Source organism: Limanda limanda, chromosome 18, assembly GCF_963576545.1.
Source record: "Limanda limanda chromosome 18, fLimLim1.1, whole genome shotgun sequence".
NCBI lineage: Eukaryota > Metazoa > Chordata > Actinopteri > Pleuronectiformes > Pleuronectidae > Limanda > Limanda limanda.
In genome coordinates this window covers 22,926,385-22,939,638 of record NC_083653.1, presented here as the reverse complement: position 1 = coordinate 22,939,638, position 13,254 = coordinate 22,926,385, and the positions used below count along the sequence as shown (strand labels likewise).

General features: G+C 42.9%; 1 long non-coding RNA gene across 1 annotated transcript; it reads left to right on the top strand.

The window, feature by feature from the left end:
• Positions 1–5,810: 5,810 nt before the first annotated feature.
• Positions 5,811–6,455, top strand: LOC133024575 (uncharacterized). The gene is made up of 3 exons (XR_009683116.1): positions 5,811–5,901; positions 6,021–6,114; positions 6,206–6,455. It is a non-coding gene; the product is annotated as an uncharacterized LOC133024575 (long non-coding RNA).
• The last annotated feature ends 6,799 nt before the right edge of the window (positions 6,456–13,254 follow it).

The window sequence follows — 13,254 nt, the reverse complement described above, 5'->3', positions numbered from 1 at the left end:
TATTTGATACATTATGTATTATGTGCAATACTTTGCTTTGACTGTAAGTAATGAAAACACTAGATGAACATTCAACACAAATACAGATATGTTAAGTCATACATGTGCCAGGTTAACTCCTGAACAACTTTTACATGGTAAAAATAAAAAGTTTATTACTTCAAAGTTCATCAGATCATAATCATTTCAGCTTAGGAAATAGGTTGTGTACATCAGCCTCAGCTTCTCTATGTGACTATTCTAGTAAAGTTACACTTCCTATAATTTATTTATAATTAACACAATAATTCAGTGAAGTCTGCCTAAGATTAACGATGTAGAAACAGAAGGTAGCAGACACGTTTAGTTTTCACTGTAACACGTTACATCACATCAACACCAATACTCTGAATAAAGAGCTTTAGGAGACGTTATGCTACTTTCAACAGCTGCTCTTACAATGCAGATGTGACTTTAAATACTCAGGGTTCAGTTGATCACAGTAAATCTGTTTCTGCAGAATAAGAATCTGTGTCACACAGTCAAGTCAAATGGGATGGTGAGTGAACCAGCTTTATAACATTAGTTATGATACGTGGTGAAGCTAATTGTCCGGACACGTTATCTCCGGACACACACAGTCTCCTCTCTCAGTCTTAAAGATTCATCACCAAACTCTACCGCTTCTCTGTGCTGGGGGGATCGGCGCATCCCGGTGTGTGTAGATAAAAACTCCCGTCCGGTCTGGTTAGCCCGGTTAGCATCCTATTACTGGTGGTCTCTTGACTGCTGGTTAGCGTAGCTAAGCTAGCGAGCCTGCTACAGAGACACCGGTACCTGGGAATAACTAATTGCACAACTAAATAAAAGACTAAACTTCACTTACCACAGAAGCGGGAGCGCAGACACCTCTAGTTGCTCCGTCAGGAGAACCAGCAGCTCTTCAAACCGTGTTACTCATCCGATGTGCGGGTGGAAGCCTGTCCACGGTCTCAGCCTGTGTTCACTCCATTAGCCTGTTAGCTCCGCTGGAGACAAGCAGACACCAGGCTAGCAGTGGCAGTCTGTCGACTTTACTGTGACGTCACGGGAATTTCAAACCTCTATTTCGCTTAAACGAGAGAGTTGGAATTAAATTCACCCCCCTCAGAGTTATCTTGAAGGAAGAACCTCGCGATTGAGACTAAAACCAAATTTTGAACCATGCTGTAAACAGGTTTAATTCTGCTCTAAAATCGGGCTTTTTAACATGGGAGTCAATGGGACTTTTTTGCTACTGCAGCCAGGCGTAGCGGCTTCCCATGGAACTGCAGCTTTTTTCACTTCCGCATCGGCTTCATCGCTCAGGCCAGGATGTTGCCCCTTGTTTGCAACCAGTGAGCTAAACTAACTGAAAAGACTGGATTTCTTTTGTGGAAAACTTTTATTTTATTTCTGAAAGTGTTTTGAGTTGTTTTCTGTCCACGTCGGTGGACTGTGGTTTTGTTTGACATTTGAAAAGTTAGTGAGAGTCACTGAGAGAACACGTGGAGCTGAGCATCCATGTGGCAGCATCCGAGCTAGCGTCCTAGCTCCACGCACGCAGAGGATTAGATGGCGAGCTTCCCAGCGAGTAACCACACCTTCCCAGCGATGTAACCGCCCTGAACGGAGTCCTGTTTCCATCGGAGGAGAGCACCTGTTTTTCCACACGAGCATCCATCCAGTCCAGCTGATGGTAGGACTGACAGGAACCTTCATTACTTCAACTAGAAGAGCACGTGAACATCTCAGATCTACAGACTGTTTCTACCTCAAGTGGAATATACGAACTGCACAACGTGATCTTAAGAAAGAACTTGTAACAAGTCAGTTACCACACACTGAACTGGATTAACATCATTACATTCACAGTATGTTTAGAATGTGTTCTTTTGACATTTGAATGTGATACTTGATATTGATTGTATTTTCCCTGTGTATGTTGGTTAAGCATATGGTTGTGCTGTGCTAATGCTATTCAGCAACTCACTGGTTTAGCTTAGGTATAACATAGGAAAATAAAACTAGATGTTTAAATAGGCCTGAAGATAAATTGAGAACTTAATATAACAGAAAACTCAAATAGAAAATAAACAATAATATTAAGTTACAGTTTAAAAACCTATTTAAACAGGAGTCAAAATAGAATTGATAAAACCAAACAAAGGAAACGGTAAATCTTTTCTTGAACTTGAATTTAATGAATTCATTTGATTTGTATGTAACGTGTGTTATTTGTTAGTTGTATTGTAATGTGTTATAGGGTGCCTTTTTGTTGTTCTATCTAAAACTACTTACGGCATTTCAATTTACTCTATTGTCTGTGGTGTGTTCACTATATTTATTATTTCCATTGTTTAAACTATTTTACTGCTCCAACGAACCTAGGAACTGGTCCTGTTAACTGAACTGCAACTAGTAGTAAGTGTTACATAAAATTGGCGAGCTAGCCAGGAGCAGTTAATTGATAAAAATAGAGGAAATTATTATTGAAAATAAATTAATCTGAACACCCAGACCTAAAATAGAATTAAGTCCGGCCAATATGGAGGTTGTAGATAGAGAAAACGTTAAGGTCCCCAACTCAGTCATTGTCAGTGAACTCACTGACTTCTTGAACAAATATGGGCGCATTGCTAGAATCATTAGGATAGATAACCCTGAATCATCATACCACAAAAATGCCATTGTAGAGTATGAGAGGGGAGCTGCAGTGAGAGCCCTTGAACCCTTACTCCCATATAGTTATGAGAGTCCCAGTGAAGTCACATACCTGATCAGAGCCCTGCCTAGTGTATATGTTCCCACTGCAACTGTGAGTGCCACCCAGAGTTTTTTGAGTTAACTGCAAAAGATTGCCAAATTGAGTGGCAGATCTTTTGAAGAAATCCTACAAGAACAAATCTCAAAATGCAGCCTATCAGTAGAACCTGAACAAGAGCCTGAAACTGAGTCTCCTAATATCATGATCCAGAGCGAAGTGATTAACCCCATAGTATCTCAGTCGCAGAGAGTTGAGCAGGCCTCCCCTGTTAGCTTAAAGAAGAATGGAAAATTCCCCCAAAATGCAACTGAGACTGGAGCATCCGGACAGGCTAAAGGAAACAAATCACCTGTTGCTGCTATGAGCTATGTTAATCCACCAGAAGTGCAACGCATGGTCATAGAGCATGTAGTGAGAAGTGAAGCCCCAGTATCATTGATGAACGCATCATTCAGACTCAGAGTATTTTCTGGCAGAACTCCTTGCCCCAACCATGAGGTTGACTTTGACACATGGCGAAATAGTGTTGAGCTCATTCTGAAAGACCCAGCTGTGTCAGATGTACAGCGCTCAAGAAAGATACTAGACAGCCTTGTAGCACCAGCAGCTAATGTTGTGAAAGCATTAGGCCGTCAGTGCACATGTGTTAGCTGTTAGCTCTCTTGAAAATGACAAACCATTAGAGACTGACATCACTGAAATAAGGAAGCAAATCGCTGAGTTGAAGAGCCAGCTCACTGGATTAAAGACGCAGAAAGCAGAGCCAAAGGTGTCTTCTCCAGATGCTGTTGTCGCCGAGTTACAGAAACAGGTTGCTGAGCTCCGTAAGCAACTCACACACACTAACAGCCAGAGGCCGACTAAGATGAATACCACTGGCTATGGTGGAAACTATACTAAAAAGAGCAAAGCACCTGGACACTTGCAGTCAACAGCAGATCAAAAGCCTAGTAGCAGACCCAAGCCATGGTATTGCTTTCAGTGTGGCGAGGACGGGCATATTGCCACTGCTTGTTGTAATGAGCCAAATCCGGCATTAGTATCTGCAAAGAAGACACAACTAAAAGAGAAACAGTCCCGATACGACAGTCAAAATGGCTCAGCTTCATCCCAGCCTTTAAACTGAAATCAGCCCTCATTGTGGGACAAATGAGAGCTGAAGACAGAGACCACAGTTCCAACTCTGACACTGAACATAATAGAAAGGAAAAGTTTTCGCGTTCAAAATTTAGCAATATGAAAATACCAAGAGGTTTGATCGGAGCTAAATACACAGCTCAAGTGCTCATTAATAGACAAACATGTAACTGCCTTCTTGACACCGGATCTCAAGTGACGACAGTGTCACAGTCTTTCCATGAGAGCAACCTCTCAAACTTAAAGATCCACCCTTTGAATGAGCTGTTAGAAGTAGCACTGCATGAAAAGAAGCGTTTGTGTCAATCTGTGTCGCAGAGAAGTGTTGGCACATCCTTCGGTTAACGACTTTCACACGTATCTGCAGGCAGCAAAGGAAACGCTCAGGGTTCCTGCAGTTGTCAAGCCTGTGAGCTGTTGAGATTTGACCCCCCCTGCTCCAACTCCTAGAGGACGCTTTCACATGCAAATGACAATGCTCTGAGCTTCACAAATGCAAATCAGTTTCCCTGAGAGCAGATAACACCAATGTGTAAGAGGCACCAACAAACTATCTGGCTGAGTAAACCAGGCTTAAAATAAATATTAAACCTGAAATTTTAAATTGTTCTTAAGTAAGTAAGTGTGCTATAATGAATTATATTGTATACCACGAACAAAGGTCAATGCAGTCAAAAGAAATGAAACAATGCACTTTATTTCAAATTTGTATTGTCATCCAATCCTAAATCTCAACAACTGTACAGAGTGGCATGATTACAGTCACTTTTTCAATTGTGCTGGTTAAATGCACAGAGGAAGTGTAAACCACACCTCTACCAGCAAATAAATGATGCTGGGTATGATCATCTGTGTCCTGTAAGCTCCAAACTTCTACTGGCTTTCCATAAAAATATCTGTCCTCCCAAAATACTGGCATCAAATTCACATGTCAATGGCAAACTAAGCTGTTCCATGAATTATAAATGGTACCTTTTCACCACTACTTTCAAAATTGCTATGAAACATTCATTGATTTAATGATTTAATAATAAAAATAGTAATATTTAATCCCCCATGGACTGCACAGTGACAAAACACAGCAGCCGGCTGTTTGGATACAACATACATCTCCACTCAGTTTGATTATTATTTTAAATATAAAGGAGACACAATATAGAGCTTAAATTCCTTCATAATTTGAACTTCAATTGTCTCATTGTTGTTATTAAACTTTCTCAGTATTCCATTAAAACAGTCAACACTTTTATCCAAAGCGACTTACGATAAGTGCATTCAACTATAAGGTTACGAACACAGAACAGCGTGAATCATGTGTGTAAATGTACTAAACACCACAAAAAATAAACCTGGCCTCAGTCAAATACTTATCCCATATGAATTAACCGCTGCTCACGTCACCCGCTCGCGTCATCAGCTGATGGACTCGTCCAATCAGAGCCTCGTAAACGCCGTGCAGCAGCGTCGAGTGTCCCGCAGACAGGAAGCGGGTCGTGTTTAGCTTGTCCCGTACGAGTGACTCTGTCTTCGGGGTAAATAACTTGCTGAAGTCGACACGACGCTGTTCCCTGGAGGAGAAGATGAGTGCGTGTGGAGGCAGAGCCGCGGGCCCGGTGTGGACGAGTCGAGGCGGAGAAGACGGGCGCACAGTCCCTGAGTTACGGTGAGCTAGAGCCGCCATGCTAACCACTAAGCTAACTGGTACATCTGAAAGCATGTCCGCCACTCTTTGGGATAGCGAGAAAGTTGCTTAAATACGAATACAGCATCGAGTGCTGGAGCAGATCTAGTGCATGTGTAAATATGTATGAATTACTTAGATGTAACAGTTTGTTCTCGTTAAGTTTTTTCATCAACGTGACTTTTTTCTGTATGTTTTCACAGCCTCAGCCCCCCCCCCCCCCCACACACACACACACGCACACACACACAAACAAAGAGGCGTTAGGCTGAGACGCTGAAAGTCCGGATTTAAAGTGCAGAAAAGGAAGCCATTGAATGTAAGTAACTGTTTATGAATTGTTTTGGTGTTTTTTTGCTGTGGATCTTCCAACGGTGATGCAGCGCGGCTATTTCCGTTTATTAATAATAAAGTCATGTTACATGTGTTGTTTTCCAGCTGCCTGTCCATGACGTACAAAGACACACTATGAGCCAGTATGATCCGACCAGACCTTACATCAGCATTGAGGAGTTGTCGGAGAAGAAAGAGGGTAAGGTTATATTCATTAAATAATTTTCCAGTTACATGTAAAGGTGTATGTTGTAATTGAACTGTGCTAATTTTACTGAATGTGTTTACAGCTGATTGAAGCGGGACAGATGACATGGATCCATCCTTCCACAGCCAGGAGCGCACCGACCTGTGTCCCACACTTCATATAAGACTGGAAGCTACACTGATCTCACAGCTACACACCACAGACGTCTACACACTGGAGAAGAGTCCCACAAAGAAGTCATGACCCAGAGGCTGCAGAGAAACATTTCAAGCCTCATCTGAGTTTTTGTACAATATTTTTGCTGTATGTAAATAAAGCTTTCACTCCACATATACCTTGTTCACATTTGTTCCCTGTACAATATGTTCACCTATAACATCAAGCATCACATGAATGTTTAGTTTTAATTAACTGCAGTGCTTTTGGTAAAGGCTTACTTATAAATAATAATAAATATTAATATATACATTTTTATTATAAATATTGTGTGGGAGGGGCTTACCCCACGTGCGGAATGCTGTGACCCCACGTGTGCACTGCAATGACCCATAAGGTGACCAATAGCAACACTTCTACCAACCAATCACGAGTGACATTAGTTTCAAGGGTCTGTGGTTTCCTCCAATGGTGAGTAGAGAGAGGTTCTAGCCAGCGGCTGGACTCCGATTCATATGCTAATTAGATCACACGTCGCGATCGGTCCGCGAGGCTCAGCGAGCCCCCCCGCGGCTCTCTCCTTTGTTCTCCAAATCCCCCTTAAGGTCCGCAAACGCCGATAGACCCACCTTGTCTTCACTGGCGAACGCCGAGGTAACATCATGGAAACAGTTGGTTACAGCAGGGGATTAGGCCTGTCCGTAGAGGTTCACTGTGACAATAATACTGCTTTTCGTCTAGTGTAGAGGCTGCAAATGGTCAAGCTGTACCCTATTCAGGCTTCATAGAAGTAGATATCACCTTCCCCAAGAGCTGCTTTGGCTCTGAGATCACTGTGCCTACCCTTGCTTTAGTTGTACCAGACGTGCAGTCTAGCGCACAGTCAACACTGTTGATAGGCACAAATACTTTGGACTTAGTTTATGAGAACTGCACTGGTAAAAACACAAACCTGCAAGCTCTATCCTATGGTTGCAGAGTTGTAATGAAAGTGATGCAGCAGAGAAATAAGCAAAAAGAAAATAGCAGCCTAGGGTTAGTGAGGTTGTCAGGGAAAGATCCTACAGTCGTACCTGCTAACAAAGCTGTGTGATAGAGGGATTGGTGCATGTAAAAGATAATGTCCCTGACCGGTGGATTGTTATTGAACCACCTGTGTCGTCTTCTTTACCTGGAGGCATGTTAGTTACCAGCTGTTTAATCAGTTTCCCCGACACGCCATTTAAGAAAGTACCAGTGGTGTTACGCAACGAAAGTAAGCATGACATAATCATTCCAGCAAAGAGTGTCATAGCTGAAATACATGCTTTGCAGATAGTGGTGCCAGGTAACCAAGGGCAACCCAATGCAGCGCACCAAGATAGTCCACCAAAGTCTCCTGAAGACATGAAGTTGAAATTCAACTTTGATGGTTCTCCTCTTTCGGCTGAATGGAGGGAGAGAATAGAGCAAAAGTTAGGTGCTATGCCAGAAGTATTTGCTCTTCACGACTCAGACTTTGGTCGAACAGATAAAGTTAAACACCAAATCAAGTTAAGTGACCAAACCCCCTTTAAGCATCGATCTCGACCCATACGTCCACAAGACCTCGATGCAGTGCGGAGACACCTGCAGGAGCTAAGTGAGGCAGTAGTCAGAGTCACCGTTCTCCTCACCAATAGTGGTGGTTAGAAAGAAAAATGGAGACGTACGACTTTGTATTGATTACCGGAAACTGAACCTGCAGACTATCAAGGATGCCTACGCTCTCCCAAATCTGGAAGAGACTTTCTCTGCGCTCACAGGCTCAAAGTGGTTCTCCGTCCTGGACCTCAAGTCAGGTTATTATCAGATCGAGGTTGAGGAGGCTGACAAACCAAAAACTGCTTTTGTGTGCCCATTGGGGTTCTGGGAGTTTAATAGGATGCCCCAAGGCATAACTAACGCGCCTAGTACATTCCAAAGGTTGATGGAGAAGTGTATGGGTGATATCAACCTAAAAGAAGTCTTAGTGTTCTTAGATGATCTAATAATCTTTTCAGAAACTTTTGAAGAACATGAAACCCGCCTTCTCCATGTACTTAATCGTTTAAAGGAGTATGGCCTAAAACTGTCCGTGGAGAAATGTAAATTTTTCCAGACGTCTGTGAAATACTTAGGGCACATTGTGTCGCAACATGGTGTTGAGACTAGGGATGTCACGAGAACCGATACCTACGATACCTTTCGATACTAACATAACAAAACGATGCCGATGCCCAAGTTTTTGAAGTACCGTAGGCACCGTCAGCTCCGATGCCAGCAGCTGTTAGCAACTTAGCATTACCATCGGTGCTGCGCTAGTCGACGTTTACATTCTGAAAAACAAGACGGCAACTGCGGCTGCAGCGTTCGCCCCACCTTGACTTGTTTATTAAAAAGGCAGAGTCGTGTATGGAAGTATTTTGCGTTTGACGCCGGGTTTACACCGGACACGGAAGCAACGCCGCCGCTCCGCGCTAATCCTTAGCGCGCCGGCACATTGTTGTTTACACCGGAAGCTGAAGCGGCGCATGGGAGTGGATGGGAGCCAGCTGTTATTTAAGGCTTGGTGCTGCGCTTCCGAGTCGCTTCAGCGTCCGGTGTAAACCCGGCGTGAGGCAGATGTATCATTTAATGCATAACGTGTCTCACAACAAAGCGTCACTCACATGCGACCGCAACTACCGTATAACTCTCAGTATATGCGCAGCGCAAGCACATTGAATTACCGTATATGACATTAACAACATCCAAATAATGCACTTTTTTTTTACCGTGGTATCGAAATTGGCATCGAGAATCGTGTTATTTTACTGGTATTGGCACCGACTACTGAATTTTTGGTATCGTGACACCCCTAGTTGAGACAGACCCCCAAAAGATTGAGGCCTTAAAGACATGGCCCAGACCTCAAAACCTTAAAGAGCTATGCTCATTTTTAGGATTTGCTGGATATTACAGGCGGTTCATTCAAAACTATTCCAAAATAGTGAAGCCGTTAAATGACCTCACAGTCGGTTATCCTCCACTCTGCAAGAGTGACAGATCTAAAGAGAGTAATGGCCTGTACTACAAGCCAAAAGAGCTTTTTGGGAACCGGTGGACAGACAGCTGTCAACAAGCCTTTGAAACCATCATTGATAGTCTCACTACTGCTCCCGTATTGGGGTTTGCTAACCCGAAGCTGCCATATGTATTACATACAGATGCAAGCACAACTGGACTAGGGGCAGCACTCTATCAGGAGCAGGAAGGAGCAATGCATGTTATAGCCTATGCCAGCCGTGGATTGTCCAGAAGTGAATCACGCTATCCCGCTCACAAACTCGAATTCCTAGCACTGAAGTGGGCTGTAACGGAAAAGCTCTCAGATTATCTGTATGGAACTTAATTTACAGTGGTCACAGACAGTAACCCACTAACTTACCTGCTCACCACAGCGAAGTTGGATGCAACAAGCTACCGTTGGCTGTCTGCCCTCTCCACCTTCAGATTCCAGCTTCAGTACCGAGCAGGGAAGCGCAATCTCGATGCTGATGGCCTCTCGCGACGTCCACATGCTGAGCTCGTGAATGATCTAGTCTCACAGAAAGAGGAAGAGCGGATAAGCCAGTTCATCCAACGACACCTACCTGAGACTGACAAATTCACTCGTATCTCCTGTAAGACTGTTAGCGCCATCTGTGAGAAACATCTAGTCTGCCCTCCTGCAGATGCCAACAGTAATGATCAAATCAGTCCTCTTATAGTATCTCTTGCCATGTCTGCTGAAGCTATTCCTGACAGCTTTGAGAACTGTGATGGATTTCAAGTCATTTCCAGTATATCAGAGGAAGATTTGAAACAACAACAGAGAGACGATCCTGCCTTCTGTGAAATCATTCGTCTGATGGAGACTGGGGAAAGCCCTCCTCCAGCTGTAAAGAAGGAGTTGCCAGACCTTCCCATCTTCCTACGAGAGTTGAACAAGCTTGAGTTGAAGAACAACATTCTCTACAGGAAGAGGCAATTCGGGGAGAGAACTCAATACCAGATCGTCTTACCAGAAAAGTTCAGAGATATAGTGATATCAAGTCTTCACGATGACATGGGTCACTTGGGCTTCGACCGAACTCTTGACCTCACCCGAGCCAGATTCTTTTGGCCAAGAATGGCTACTGACATAGAAAGAAAGATAAAGAGATGCAGCCGCTGTGTCTGTCGTAAAACACTGCCAGAGAAAGCAGCTCCTCTAGTAAGCATTCAAGCAACTAGACCTCTTGAATTAGTCTGTATGGACTTTTTATCCCTAGAACCTGACCGGAGTAATACACAAGATGTGCTTGTGATCACAGATTACTTCACTAAGTATGCGGTAGCAGTTCCCACTCCTAATCAGAAGGCTCGAACTGTAGCAAAATGCCTGTGGGAGAACTTCATGGTCCACTATGGTTTTCCTGAAAAACTGCACAGCGACCAAGGCAGAGACTTTGAGTCTAAAACAATCAAAGAACTATGTGATTTAGCAGGGATCCGTAAAATTAGGACAACGCCATATCATCCGAGGGGAAACCCTGTTGAAAGATTTAATAGGACACTCCTCAGTATGCTTGGTACGCTCAAAGCTCAAGACAAAACTCACTGGCGAGACTTTGTTAAGCCATTAGTGCATGCCTATAATTGCACCAAACACGAAACAACCGGGTTTACGCCGTATGAGCTCATGTTTGGGCGGCAGCCTCGCTTGCCTATTGATCTTGCCTTTGATGTCCCATTGAGCCATAACGATAATAAGTCTCACTCCCAATATGTGAGTGCCTTGAAAGCCCACCTTCAAGAAAGTTACCAGCTTGCTTATAAAAACGCTGCTAAAGCTGCAGAAAGAAACAAAGTCAGGTTTGACAAACGTGTCACTGAATCCACCTTAGACGTGGGTGATCGTGTTCTAGTCAGAAATGTGCGCCTAAGAGGAAAACACAAGTTGGCCGACAAGTGGGAAGCAACTGTGCATATCGTTGTTAACCAGAAAGGAGACCTTCCCGTTTACACCGTCAAACCAGAACATCAAGATGGTCCCCTAAGAACACTCCACAGAGATCTCCTGCTACCTTGCGGTTTCTTACCAGTGTCTAAAGTGGAACCTCCCACAGTGCCAAGAAAACCTCAAAGGCCATGTACACGACAGCATCCACAACCTGTCCCTGATGAGCGAGAGTTAGATTCAGAAGAAGATGATGACCTAATGTCATACTCTCCCCATGATCCAGTCTCCAGATTCACAAGTTCCACTCATGAATACCATGTGACTATGCCTCTCAGGGAGCAATCCAGTTCTTCTGTTGAGCCTACCTGTTCGGATACTGCAGCAGTCTCCAACAGTGTTCCAAAGGAATCTGATGAAATCCCTCCTAGGAGTCCATCCTTACCAGAGAGAGAATGCTCACCTGAAGTGGAACCCATACCTATAACTGACCAACCTGAAAAGGTGAACTTACCTGACTCACCAGACGAACCTGTGGATAACATTGAAATCACACATCAAAATGAAACGGAGATCAACGAAGAAGGAGATAATAGAGATGAAGGTGAAACACAGAGTACAGTGAGAAGATCTCTAAGACAAAGAGAACCACTAAAAAGATTCACATATCCTCAATTTGGGAACCCTTTAGTGACCATTGTTCAAACATTATTTCAAGGTCTGAGTACAGCTATCACTAATTCCCTGGTAGAGCCCAGTTTAACGCCCTTACCTGAACCCGAGATAGTATAGTCTGTATGCAAAGGGACTTGCATAGATTTAAGAGGGGAGTGTGTAACCCAGGTTAAAAGAAACATGATTTAGTACAACACTAAATAAGTGAATAAATAGTTGAATAAATAGTATTAAAAGATACCTGAGTTAAGTTTATATTAGTTATAAAATCCATGATTTAATCTGATTAAAACGTTTAAAAGATTAAAATGAATATCAAAAGTAATACAATACTTCTGCATATTATTAGTTTTGAAAGTTATATAAAGTGCACTGCTGCTTTAAGAGAGCACAGTTGCAAGAGCCAATCAGAAACGAGTTAGATTCTCCTGCACCTGTGAACGGCAGGTGGAAGAGAGAGAGAAAAGAAAAGAGAATCTAGTTTGCAACCAGTGAGCTAAACTAACTGAAAAGACTGGATTTCTTTTGTGGTAAACTTTTATTTTATTTCTGAAAGTGTTTTGAGTTGTTTTCTGTCCACGTCGGTGGACTGTGGTTTTGTTTGACATTTGAAAAGTTACTGAGAGTCACTGAGAGAACACGTGGAGCTGAGCATCCATGTGGCAGCATCCGAGCTAACGTCCTAGCTCCACGCACGCAGAGGATTAGATGGCGAGCTTCCCAGCGAGTAACCACACCTTCCCAGCGATGTAACCGCCCTGAACGGAGTCCTGTTTCCATCGGAGGAGAGCACCTGTTTTTCCACACGAGCATCCATCCAGTCCAGCTGATGGTAGGACTGACAGGAACCTTCATTACTTCAACTAGAAGAGCACGTGGACATTTCGTGGTAAGAGTGAACATCTCAGATCTACAGACTGTTTCTACCTCAAGTGGAATATACGAACTGCACAACGTGATCTTAAGAAAGAACTTGTAACAAGTCAGTTACCACACACTGAACTGGATTAACATCATTACATTCACAGTATGTTTAGAATGTGTTCTTTTGACATTTGAATGTGATACTTGATATTGATTGTATTTTCCCTGTGTATGTTGGTTAAGCATATGGTTGTGCTGTGCTAATGCTATTCAGCAACTCACTGGTTTAGCTTAGGTATAACATAGGAAAATAAAACTAGATGTTTAAATAGGCCTGAAGATAAATTGAGAACTTAATTTAACAGAAAACTCAAATAGAAAATAAACAATAATATTAAGTTACAGTTTAAAAACCTATTTAAACAGGAGTCAAAATAGAATTGATAAAACCAAACATAGGAAACGGTAAATCTTTT